We start from the raw sequence: 13,979 nt of genomic DNA, 5'->3' as shown, positions 1-13,979 counted from the left end.
ATACTGCTGCCCTACAGTGCAAGGGACCTGGGTTCGATTCCAACCTTGGGTGACTGTGCGGAGTTTTCACATTTTCCCCGTGTCTGCGTGGGGTTTCCTCCAGGTGCTCCAGTTTCCTCCTAGAGTCCAAAGATGTGCAGATTAAGTGGATTGGCCATGCTAAATTGCCCCTTCGAGTGGGGCTATAGTGTGGAGGATTGGGCCTAGGTAGGGTGGTCTTTCAAAGTGTCAGTGCAGACTCAATGGACCGAGTGGCCTATTTCTGCACTGTAGAGATTCTATGATTCTATGATTTGTGCACTCTCTCCAATGCTTATGTGTGTTCCCATCAAAGTCTTTCAATTTTTTGAGGGCGTGTTCCTGAATGGATCTTCTCCATGTTGGTCGAGAACAGGCCGAGCTCGTACATTGGAGACGATGGTGAATTTCTCTAGCTATATCTGCCTTCATCGAGAGAGGCTCTCAAGACATGGAGTATGGCCCCTATTTTTCAGGATCTCTTCATTGAGCTTTATCGATGGGGAATCAACTATGTAATGGATGTAATGTTGCCCTTGAGTCGGTGGAGAAGTTTGACCTCTTCAGGGATGTTTTGAGGTCAAAAGCATTTACACTGCCCTCCTGGGACACTACTATCATGCCACAGTTTCAAGTACAGCAGTCGCTTCGGAGGTCTGGTGTTAGGCGCATGAGCAACATATCCTGCCTCGTGGAGCAATATGCCCAGAGTACTCGCTACAGAGAGTGAAACTCTGGAGTTGAAGTAAGTGTGGGAGTTTAGTGAAGTAGGGCATGGAGGTATTGCTGTGTCTTGTTTGCTCTGCTACATTCACAGGCCTGTGGAGACAGGGTCCAGAGTTGGGAGATAAGTTGCAACAGTTCTACAACTTTGACTGAACACGTTTGTGTAATATCACAGGTAAGTGTTTGGTAGGTGAGTATCTCTCTCTTCTACCTTTTTAGACTTCCTTTGAGATTGAAGGCTAGGTAGAAAAAAGTTAGTGTGAAAATTACAGATCAGTAATAAAATTAAAAACAAATTAAAAATCTAATTAAATAAAATAGGGATGGAGAGTCAGGCGATGTGATGTTGCTGCAGCATGTGGGAGCTGGTGGATCCCATTGTGGTTCATAGTAACCACATCTGTAGCAAGTGATGGTTGCTCGAGGAACTTCAGCTTAGAGTCAATGAGCTGGGGTCTGAGCTTCAGACATTGCGACGCACCAATCTGGCCGATGTGTTTCAGGAAGCAGTCACACCACTTAGATTAACTACCTTAAATTTGTTCAGTGGTCAGGGTCAGGAGTGTGTGACAACAAGTGAGGCAGGTAGCGGGATGCAAGAGGTAGTACTGCAGGAGCCTCAGCCTCTGCTCTTGTCTAACAGGATCAAGATTCTTGCTCCGTGTGGTCGAAAACAAGGGCTGTAGGGAGGATGAGCAAACTGACATAGCACTGTGGTACAGGGGAGAAAAGAGAAATGTAGTTGTAGTCAGGGGTTGTATAGTTAGGGAATATGTCAAGGGCATTCAGCCTCTGATCTCCGGGTAAGCGTTCTCCAAGGCGGCCTTCAGGACGCATGACAATGCAGAATCGCCGAGCAGAAGCTTATAGCCAAGTTCCGCACACACCTGGGATTCATGTTGCATTACATTCATCCCCCACCATCTGGCCTGCGAAATCCTACCAACTGTCCTGGCTTGACACAATTCACACCTCTTTAACCTGGGGTTACCCCATCTCTGGATCTGTAAAGATTTAATCATCTGCTAATGCTCGCATTCCAAGCATTGTCTGGCATCTTTGAATCTGTCTATATATATGTTTCTGGAACATACCTCTTCAATCACCTGAGGAAGGAGCAGCGCTCCGAAAGCTAGTGACATCGAAACAAACCTGTTGGACTTTAACCTGGTGTAGTAAAACTTCTTACTGAGTTAGGGAATAGACACTGTTCTCTGTAGCCAGGATCGAGTGTGCCAAAGGCCTGCCCAGTGCCAAGGTTCGGGACATCTACTCTGGGCTGGAGAGGAACTTGCAATGGGTGGGTGGGGGGGGGGAGAATCCTGTTGTCATGGTCCATGTAGGTACCAATGACATAGGTAGAACAAGGAAAGAGCTTTGGCATAGAGAGTTTGAGGAGCTAGATACTAAATGAAACAAGGTTTAATTTAATCCAAAATTGTAAACTCTGGATTATTATCTGAGCCATGTGAAAATTGGCATGGGTACATAAAATTAGAGAGATGAATACATGGCTCAAAGACTGGTGTGGGAGAAGTAGGTTTTGGCTTGAGGGGCACTGGTATCAGTACTGGGAGAAGTAGGGCTGTACTGTTGGGACGACCTACATCTGAACTGTACTGGGACCAGTGTTCTTGCAAACCGCATAACTAAGGCTGTAGAGAGGGCTTTAAACTAAATAGAGGGCGGTGGACGGGAGGGGGAGTGGGGAGGTGGGGGATGTTCTGCAGAGTGAATATGTAGGCTTACAAAGCAAACCGATATATAAGCATTACAAGGCAGCTATTTAGGTAATGATACCCAGAGTGTGACAGAAAGGAACAGAATGTACAAACATAAAAAAACAGCAACACATAGGGTCACAAAGAGAAATAAAGTTAACAAGGCAAAATTAATGGCTCTTTACTTCAATGCACATAGAATTTGGCACAAACAAAATGAATTAATGGCACAAATTGAGGTTAATGGGTGTGATCTTATAGTCATTGCAGAGATGTGGTTACGAACTGGGAACTGGGGTATGTGACTTTTCGAAAGGACAGTCTGGAAGGAAAGGATGGTGTGGTAGCTTCGTTAGTACAATAGAAAGAAATGATCTTGAATCGGAAGATGTATAATAATAATCTTTATTATTGTCACAAGTAGGCTTACATTAACACTGCAATGAAGTTACTGTGCTGTTAGGTAATTTGGACATTCTGAATTCTCCCTCAGTGTACCTGGGTGGGGGGGGGGAGGTGGTGAGGGGGGGGGGGGTAGGGGGGGCGTGGAGTGGTGGGGCTGGATAGAGGGCCAGCGATAGGTGGAGATTGACAAATATGTCAAAGGACAAAGAACAAAAAAAGGTACAGCACAGGAACAGGCCCTTCGGCCCTCCATGCCTGTGTCGACCATGCTGCCCGTCTAAACTAAAATCTTCTACACTTCCTGGGTCCGCATCCCTCTATTCCCATCCTATTCATGTATTTGTCAAGATGTCCCGTAAATGTCACTATTGTTATGGGTCAAAGTTTAGAGAACCCCAAAGTGTAGCATGGAGTTCAACTGACCGACAACTTTTAATAGACTGTGGTGTGGGGAGTACACGGCACTCTACAGGTGTGATACAGCATAAATGGACAAGTGTTTCTTAAACCAAAACAATGTTTATTCTATCAGCTCAAGTTAACCTTTTCAAAACAACCATTGAATATCTTAACACCCATTAATTCAAAGTTACCCCAAAGACTAAGTAATTGTTTCAGCTGTCCTTTTAACATCCAAAAGACTTAACCAACCTTCAAACTGGGGCACATGAGGTTACATTCAATATATATAGTGAGAAAGGGTTCAGCCGTGCTGCTGCTTTTGGTTACGTCAGCTTCAGCCCCTTTGTTTTCTTCATGCAGCTCACTGGAAACACACAGACACACCCAAGCTGCTCTCTCAAACTGAAACTCAAAAAGCAGAGTGTAGCTCAGCTCCCCCCACGCTCTGACATCACTTCAGTAACCCGAGCAGTTCCATTTCTTAAAGGCACATTTCTTAAACACCCATTTCTTAAAGGTACTCTTACATGACACTATCGTCCCTGCTTCCACCACCTCCTCCGGCAGCGGGTTCCAGGCACCCACTACCCTCTGTGTAAAAAACCTGCCTTGTACATCTCCTCTAAATCTTGCCCCTCGCACCTTAAACGTATGCCCCCTAGTAATTGACCCTTCTACCCTGGGGAAAGCCTCTGATTATCCACTCTGTCTATGCCCTCATAATTTTGCAGACCTCTATCAGGTCGCCCCTCAACCTCCGTCGTTCCAGTGAGAACAAACCGAGTTTATTCAACCGCTCCAAATAGCTAATGCCCTCCATACCAGGCAACATCCTGGTAAATCTCTTCTGCGCCCTCTCTAAAGCCTCCACATCCTTCTTGTAGTGTAGCGACCAGAATTGAACACTATACTCCAAGTGTAGCCTAACTAAGGTTCTATACAGCTGCAAAATGACTTGCCAATTCTTATACTCAATGCCCCGGCCAATGAAGGCAAGCATGCCGTATGCCTTCTTGACTACCTTCTCCACCTGTGTTGCCCCTTTCAGTGACCTGTGGACCTGTACACCTAGATCTCTCTGACTGTCAATACTCTTGAGGGTTCTACCATTCACTGTATACTCCCTACCTGCATTAGACCTTACAAAATGCATTACCTCACATTTGTCCGGATTAAACTCCATCTGCCATCTCTCCGCCCAGGTCTCCAAACAATCTAAATCCTGCTGTATCCTCTGACAGTCCTCATCGCTATCCGCAATTCCACCAACCTTTGTGTCGTCTGCAAACTTACTAATCAGACCAGTTACATTTTCCTACAAATCATTTATATATACTATGAACAGTAAAGATCCCAGCACTGATCCCTGCGGAACACCACGAGTCACAGCCCTCCAATCAGAAAAGCACCCTTCCATTAAGGCATCCCCTGCCTTCTATGACCGAGCCAGTTCTGTATACATCTTGCCAGCTCACCCCTGATCCCGTGTGACTTCACCTTTTGTACCAGTCTGCCATGGGGACCTTGTCAAAGGCCTTACTGAAGTCCATATAGACAACATCCATTGCCCTACCTGCGGATCTTTTGTCATCTTTTGTCGTGGACAAAAAGGCTTCAATGAAGTTACTGTGAAAAGCCCTTAGTCGCCACATTCTGGCGCCTGTTCAGGAAGGCCAGTACGGGATTGAACCCGCGCTGCTGGCCTTGCTATGCATTACAAGCCAGCTGTTTGGCCCACTGAAGACTAAGAAGGATGCAGATAGTGACACATAAAGAGATTAGAATGTGTAAAATGGCAGAACAAAGGAGAGCAGTGTGTCAAAGGACAACTAGGAACAGGGAACAGATAGCCCAAGTGGGGTTTTCCCCTCACCATTGTCTTGATAATATACCATTGATCTGTTTTCCCCTCACCATTGTCCCCCTCTGCACTCTCAGAGGGGGTCAATGGTGAGGGGAAAACAGATCAAGGGAAGAAATGAAAATAAATTGATAGAAATAAAAATGGGGTGAAGGTGGAGGAGAGAGTTCACAGTTTGAAGTTGTTAAACTCAATGTTAAGTCCAGAAGACTGTAACGTTACTAATCGGAAGATGAGGTGCTGTTCCTCCAGTTTGTGTTGGGTTTCACTGGAACATTGCAGCAGGCCAAGGGTGGACATGTGGACAAGAGAGCGGGATGGTGAGTTGAAATGGCAAGCGACAGGAAGGTCTGGGTCCTGCTTGTGGACAGACCGAATGTTTTCTGCAAGCGGTCGCCCAGTCTGCGTTTAGTCTCCCTAATGCAGAGTGGACCACTTTGGGAGCAACCAGTGCAATAGATCAGATTGAAGGAGGCGCACGTGAAGTGCTGCCTCACTTGAAAAGTGTGTTTAGGGCCTGGGATAGTGAGCAGGGAGGAGGTAAAGGGACAGGTGTTACACCTGTGATTGTATGGGGAGGTGCCGTGGGAAGAGGATGAGGTATTGGGGTGATGGAGGAGTGGACCAGGGTATCCCAGAGGGAATGGTCCCTCCAAAATGCTGACAGGGGGAGTGAGGGGAAGATGTGTTTGGAGTGAAAAGTGAGAGCAAGGGGGACCCTATCCTGGTTCTGGGAGGGTGGGGAAGGGGTGAGAGCAGAGGTGTGGGTGATGAGTGAGGCACGGTATAAAACCCCAAAGACCACAGTCGGTGGGAAACCACGATTAAGGAAGAATGAAGACATGTCAGCAACACTGCTTTGGAAAGTGGCATCATTGGAATAGATGTGAGGGAGGTGAAGGAACTGGGAGAATGGGATGGAGTCCTCACAGGATGTAGGGTGTGAAGAGCTGTAGTGAGATACCTGTGGGAGTCAGTGGGTTTGTAATGGATATTAGTGGACAGTCTATCCTGTTATGGGCCAGGGTTTAGAGAATCCCAAAGTACATCATGGAGTTCACCTGACCCACAACTTTGAATAGATTGCGGAATGGGGAGCACATGGCCCACTCTACAGGTGTGGTACAGCAGAAAAGGAAAAGTATTTTTTAAAGCAAAACAATGTTTATTCCATGAACTCAAGTTAACCTTTCTAAAACAATCAGGAAAATCTTAGAAACCATTTATTCAAATACAACCCCCAAAGAATACAACACGAAGTAATCATTTAAGCTTTCCTTTTTACATCCATAAGACTTAAAACACCTTTTACCAGAAGCACATCAGGTTAAAGTCATTACTGTTATTAGTTGTAAATCATCAGGATCGATTTACAGTCTTTAGATTACAGAGGGAGACTCTAATACACCTTCTGGCTGTGACTGCGGCTGTCCAGCTCTGAAAACGAAACTAAAAAGCAAACAGTCTAAAACGAAAGTAAAAAGCTGGCAGACAGCCCAGCTCCACCCACTCTCTGACATCACTGCAGTAATAATCACCCATTTCTTAAAGCTACTCTCACTACAGATATTTATATACACACCCATTTATAAACACCCATTTCTTAAAGGTACTCTTACATGACAATCCCCAGAAATTGAAATAGAAAAGTCAAGGAAGGGAAGGGAAGTGCCAGATATGGAACATAGGTGATAGAGAGGTGGAAATTGGAAGGGAAATTAATACATTTTTCCAAATCCAGATGAGAACATCAAGCGATACTGGAAAAGTCATTGCTGTACTGAAAAGAGTTGAGGCATGGGGCCGGAGTAGGAAAAAGGAATATTCCACATCCCCATAAAGAGCCAGGCAAAACTGGGCCCCCTGGGGGTCCCCATAGTCACACCTTTGGTTTGGAGGAAGTGAGACATGTTAAAGGAGAAATTGCTGAGTGAAAGGACAAGCTCAGCCAGGCAGAGGAGAGTGCCGGTGGATGGGGATTGTTCAGGCCTCTGTTTGAGGAAGAAGCTGAGAGCCCTCAGACCATCCTGGTGGGGAATGGAGGTACAGAGGGATTGGACATCCATGGTAAAGAGGGGGAGTTTAGGGGGCAGCACGGTGGCGCAGTGGTTCGCATTGCTGCCTCACGGCGCTGCGGTCCCAGGTTTGATCCCGACTACCTTCTCCAATTGTGTTGTCCCTTTCAGTGACCTGTGGACCTGTACACCTAGATCTATCTGAATGTCAATACTCTTGAGGGTTCTACCATTCACTGTATAGGATACTATTTCTCATTTCCTTTGTAAGCCATGGATTGGCCCTCTTACCCATTTTGCTTTTGTGCCAGACAGGAATGAACAGTTGCTGCAGTTTCCCCATCCTTGAATGTTTGCCATTGCCTATCCACTGTCATCTCTTTAAGTAATTCTCCCCAATTTATCAAGGCCAATTCCCGCCTCATATCTTCATAGTTTCCTTTATCAAAATTCAGCACCCTAGTCTCCGACTCTCCAGCTTGATTAAAAATTACATCATGTTATGGTCGCTCATCCCCAAGGAGTCTCGCACAGCCAGTTTGGCAATGATTCCCTTCTTATTACAAATACCCAGTCTAAGATGGCCTGCTCTCTAATTGGTTCCTCCACATATTGGTCAAGAAAACCATCCCGTTATCCCGTTACGGAGCTGGGTCAAAGGGGTTGACTCATAGTAGGGAATGGAGGAGATTTTGTGTAGTGGGTGGGGATTGAAGGTGCTAGAAACAGCTCCCCTCCCGATGGCCCCAGGGAAATACTCAGGGAGTCCAGTAGTAATAGCTTTGTAGAGAATTTGGAGGCAGTTTCGCCAATACTTCGGGTTGGGGGCAGGGTCAAGGGAAATGCTGATTCGGGGGAACCATAGATTTGAGGCAGGAAAGTGGGATGGAAATTTTCGGAGGTGGGAGGAGAAGGGGATTAAGACACTAAAAGATTTGTTTCTTGGGGATCGGTTTACAGGATTGAAGGAGCTGGGAGCGAAGTATGGGCTGGCGCAGGGGGAAATATTTAGATATATACAGGTGCGAGACTTTGCCAGAAAAGAGATACAGAGCTTCCCAATAGAGCCGACTTCCACAGTGCTGGAGGAGTGCTGGAAACAGGGGGACTGGAGAAGAGGATAGTATCAGCGGTTTACAGAGTTATTTTGGAAGAGGAGAAGGCACCGCTGGAAGGTATCAAAGCAAAGTGGGAGGAAGAATTGGGAGAGGATATGAAAGAGGGGTTCTGGTGTGAGGTGCTCCGGAGGGTGAATGCCTCTACCTCGTGCGCAAGGTTATGGCTGATACAGCTGAAGGTGGTATACGGAGCACACCTCAGGGGGGCGAGGATGAGCTGCCTCTTTGAGGGGGTAGAAGATGTGTGAATGTTGCGGGGTGGGCCCCACAAACCACGCTCATATGTTTTGGTCCTGTCCAAAGCTGGAGGATTACTGGAAGGAGGCTTTTAGGGTAACCTCTAAAGTGCTACACATGAAACTGGACCCGGGCCCTCGGGAGGCCATATTCGGGGTGTCGGACCAGTCGGGGTTGGAAATGGGTGCAGAGGCAAATGTTGTAGCCTCCGCCTCGTTGATCGCCCAAAGGCGGATCCTGTTGGGATGGAGATCAACCTCTCCACCCTGTGCCCTGGCGTGGCGGGGGGACCTGCTGGAATTCTTGACTCTTGAGAAGGTCAAATTTGAACTGAGGGGAAGGATTCTACAATTCATGGGCATTATTCATTATGCTCTTTCGAGCATTGGATTACATCGAACATTGGGGGGGAGAGGGTTGGGAGGGTTGGGGGGAGGGGGACTGTATGTGTTAATGGTGACGATGGGTGATTACTGATTCTTTTTTGTTATTTGTTTATTTTAACATGCGGGCTAATGTTTGGGCGTTTGGTGGGAGGATGGGATGGTTGTTATTGATATGGGGATTGACATTGCATTCATTACTGATTATTGTTTATTGTTGGTGGATGTAAATTTGGGAGAAAATGTGAAAAAAGAAGAGAATAAAAATATTTTTTTAAAAAGAAAACCGTCCCGTATACACGACAGGAATTCCTCCTCTACGGCATTGTGGCTAATTTGATTTGCCCAATCTATGTGCAGATTAAAATTATTCATGATCTCTGATATTCCCTTATTACATGCATCTATAATTTCTTGTTTAATGCTATTCCCAACCTCGGCACTGCAGTTTGGGGGTGTATGTATGAAACCCACTAAAACTTTTTGCCCTTTGGTATTTCTCACCTCTACCCATACAGATTCCACATTGTCAGAGCTAATATCCTTTCTCACTATTGTGTTAATTTCCTCTTTAACCAGCAATGCCATGCCACCACCTTTTCTTTTATGCCTGTTCTTCCTAAATACTGAACACTCTGGGACATTTAGTTCCCATCCCTGGTCACCCTACAGCCATGTCTCCGTAATCCCAATTATACGTACCTATTTATATCTATCTGCGCGATTAGTTCATCCACTTTATTGCAAATGCTCCGTGCATTAAGGCACAGAGTCTTTAAGTTTGTCTTTTTCACATTGTTTGTCTTGCTCCCAATATTTTTCTCTTTTGCCCCGTTTGAATTTTGCCCTTGATTTCTTCGCCTATCACTTTTCTTATTCCCTTTTCTACCTTTTGTTTATGTCCTTGCTTCCCCTTTCTCTGACTCCTAACATAGGTTTCTCTCCCCCTGGCATATTAGTTTAAACCTTCCCCAACAACTCTTATCAACAACCCCCCCTAAGACATTGGTTCCAGTCATGCACAGGTGTAAACCATCCGATATGTAATGGTCCCACCTCTCCCAGAACCGGTTCCAATGTCCCAAAAATCTGAATCCCTCCCTCCTGCACCATCTCTCAAGCCACACATTCATCCTGTCTATCCTGGCATTCCTACACTGACTAGCACGTGGCACTGGTCACAATCCCAAGATTACTACCTTTCAGTTTCTACTTTTTAGTTTAGCTCCTAACTCCCTAAATTCAGCATTGTTGCTCGTTTTAGCCTTAGTTTACTTTATTCTTATTCTGTCACCTTTGCTCATGAGTCGCCAGGTATCTTTCTGATACCGCCACGTGGTTCAAGTCCAAGTAATGATTAATAATGCAACACACCGCTTAGTAAGAGTTAAATCAACGCTCATTTATTATATACAGCAATTAATACTTATACAATAATCCTACTTCTAGACTACTACCTACCATTCGGGCAGCATGGTAGCACACGTGGCTAGCACTGTGGCTTCACAGCACCAGGGTCCCGGGTTCGATTCTCTACTGGGTCACTGTCTGTGCGGTGTCTGTGCGGTGTCTGCACGTTCTCCCCTTGTCTGCGTGATGCTCTGGTTTCCTCCCACTGTCCAAAGGTGTGCAGGTTTGGTGGATTGGCCGTGCTAAATTGCCCTTAGTGTCCAAAAAGGTTAGGAGGGGTTATTGGTTATGGGGATAGCGTGGAAGTGAGGGCTTAAGTGGGTTGGTGCAGACTCGATGGGCTGAATGGCCTCCTTCTGCACTGTATGTTCTATGTTCTAATCTCCCTCAGTACTCTTTATCTGCGGTGCGATCAACTCACTGAACATGCTATTCACGACGTCCTCAGCATGTGGATACACCAAAGTGATGCTTGTGGTGTGGTTATGGTCCAGGGGGAGGTAGGAGGAAGTGTCTGAGCGTTGGCATTCAGCCACTGCGAGGTAGAGGTCAGTACGCCAGACAACAACAGCCCACCCTTCTTGGTGAGTTTGATGACAAAGTCAGGGTTGGACCTTAGAGCAGAGAGCAGTAAATTCAGAAGGTGACAGATTAGAGTGGGTAAGAGGAGCAGAGAAATGTATTTACATTTGTAATCAAAACAGAAAATGCCAGAAATATTCAGTAGATCAGGCAGCATCTGTGGGGAGAAATTTACAGACTTTGGCAGATGCATTTTCAGTGGGGAAGCATGTAACATATGACAGGTGGCTCGCTCAATGTTTTCCCACCTACCCTGGCCTAGTCCCGATGACACGGTAAGTTGATGGGTGCTGAAATTGGCTGCCCACCCAACATTTGGAACAAAACACTTCTTTTTAAAATTTAGGTTAGCCAATTATTTTTCTTTTCCAATTAAGGAGCAATTCAAGGCCAATCCACCTAATCAGCACATCTTTGGGTTGTGGGGGTGAAACCCACGCAGACATGGGGAGAATGTGCAAACTCCACACAGACAGTGACCAAGGGCCGGGATTGGAACCCGGGTCCTCAGCGCCACAATCCAAGTGCTAACCACTGTGCCACATGCTGCCCCTTGAAATAAATACTTAATGGACAATTGAGTTCTAACTAAGCCATTGACATGGATATTACGCTGTCCACGCCATAAAATGGTTGGTGTGGCTGGCTATGCGGGTAGGCAGACTGCTTAAAAGTCAGGACAATCCTGCCAAGGTGTTACTCGCCCATTTTCCTCTGTCTTCCAAATCCCCTGCCCCTCGGCCTCCTCCATTTGTTCCCTGATCCTTCCTCTTCCAATACCCTCAGTTTACCTCACTTCAAAATCCATTTCCTTTTCATCCCGGAGCCAACCTCCAGTCTCAACAGTGTCCACCCTCTACTGAGTTATGGCACTGCTGGGACTGCTAGAGCTGCTGGCCAATCAGATTGAGGGGTCCACTGAGGGCTGGAAGACCCATTCTCACCTCAGTCATGCCAGCTGCTGTGGAAGGCCTTATTGCTGTGGAAGGCCTAACTGTGCGCCAGTCACAGTGACACTGACATTTATTCCAGGGGAGTGAGCACTATGCCCCCCCTCTTCCCCCTGTAAAATTCAGCCGAATGTTTCAGGTCGATGACTTTTCATCACAATTTATATGGGAGGGAGCGCATTTAAAAATACAAGTGAAAGACCACTGTTAAATAATAGGCAGGAGGTGGGGGTTAACCCCGTGTGCCATGCTTGCTTAATACATTGTGTAAGCATTCGGTTATGTTGAACTGTGTGAATTAAGTTGACCCACTGAGGTCACTAGACTTTTTGTGGCACTGAGCCAATTTGCAGATTGGTGCACTGAGCATTCACAATGCTGGTCACTTCCTCGCATGCACCCTGAACTGCTCCTCAGGGGGTCTCAGCATCTAACAGCCTCTCCACATTCCAGCCTGTTTAGCAGCACAGGTATCTGCTCAAAGAAGATAATGTTCAATGTTCCTATTTCTTCCCTTCACTGCCACGTTGTCAAATAAAACAATGCTCTGTTTAAACTACTGGAATCAGATTTCACACCTTCCCAATCAGAGTGTTACTCATGCTGAATGTTCACTTGCTCAATGTTAGATTGACCCTGGAAATACCATCCGAATCAGTGCACTTAACAATGTGGCAGACTAACTGCATACTTCATGACTTCTAGTTGGCCAGAGGCCCAAACCAATAATTCACTCTACTGTACTGTAGGAAAATGAAGGAAATTACAATCATGGTAATTGTAATGAAAGGGGGGTTTCAGGATAAGAAGTATGTGTATAGGGAACAAAGTATAACTATAGTAACAAAAACATGAACAAAACAACTTTGCCAAGTAGTAACACTAACAACAGTTCAAAAACAATTGCAGTCGAGAGCATCTGCCAAAATAAATTCACATCCTTACAAGTATAGACACAGTCGCCATTGGCTGAAAGCAGAACCGCAAATATTCTCATTCAGTGTGTATGGGCAATATATGAATTTTTAATTAAAAGCACTAAAAGAGTTGATATTTCTTGAAGGGAAAAGGATAACAAAGTTATTCAACCGGAGCTGATACATACAAAAGAAGTGTTGCCCACATTAATGATTTTTGCTCTGATATTTGCAGGTTGAATAATACTGGAGGAAATAAAATATTTGATCAACGTATGTCGTTTCACTTTAGATTTGCCATAAACAGAATCTTCAGATCCGAACAGAGCACTAATTAGAATTATTTTTGCCTCATGGTTCAACGGATAGATGCAGCTGATCTGCAGTATAGAGAATCAGCAGCTCCATCATGAAGTGTCCCACAGTGAAATAGCCTGCCAATAAACCAAGCAGTATTTTAGTGCTGAGGAGGTCTTGTGGCGCTGTGGGTAGCCTCTGAGCCAGAATCTCCAGGTTCAAGTCCCACATTAGGATTTATAAATGCATTTACAACGTGGTCAAACAGGATGAGTGTCAATCTGCAAGTCCTTCCAATAAATGCTGATGGTAGATGGTGAGAGTGGGGGAGATTCCTGGTCATCCATGTGATGGAGAGAAGATTGGAGCCTCTACCATCACTATTCATTGCTCTGGACGCATGTAAAAAGTATACATTTTCAGAGCAGCTAGGTCTCATTGGAGTTGGCAGGGTGGCTGGTGTGGATCAGGTTGGTGCCAACAGCAAGGGACTCGAACCCTGTGTCCGGCTGGGGTGGATTCAGGATCTGCCACCTTTCCCTACTCATGGTGCTGTGGGTTGGACCTGCCTTTGGGCAGAGACTAAAGAAGAAGATCCTAACATTGGCAATTTATTCTTGTTGAGATACAGCCACCATTGAAATAACTCCAGTTGGAACACAAGATCAAATATTAAGAATGGATTCTTGGGCAGAGTAGGTGGCGGCGGGGGGCGTGAGAGAAAGCTAGGCGGGATTAGAAAGTTATTCTTTATGGTACTGCTTTTAGCTCACTCAGGCCTGCCATGAGTAGTCAGCCCACACGATTTAAGGACAAGGGAGTGAATGGGAGTAGGCCATTCAGCCACTGGAGCCATTCCTGTCATTAAATTAGATCATCCTTACCCAACAAAAATCTATAATCTCAGTCTTGAGACTTGTGGTAAACCACTGTTGCA

Source organism: Scyliorhinus torazame, chromosome 4, assembly GCF_047496885.1.
Source record: "Scyliorhinus torazame isolate Kashiwa2021f chromosome 4, sScyTor2.1, whole genome shotgun sequence".
NCBI classification, from domain to species: Eukaryota; Metazoa; Chordata; class Chondrichthyes; order Carcharhiniformes; family Scyliorhinidae; genus Scyliorhinus; species Scyliorhinus torazame.
This window is presented reverse-complemented; position numbering follows the sequence as displayed.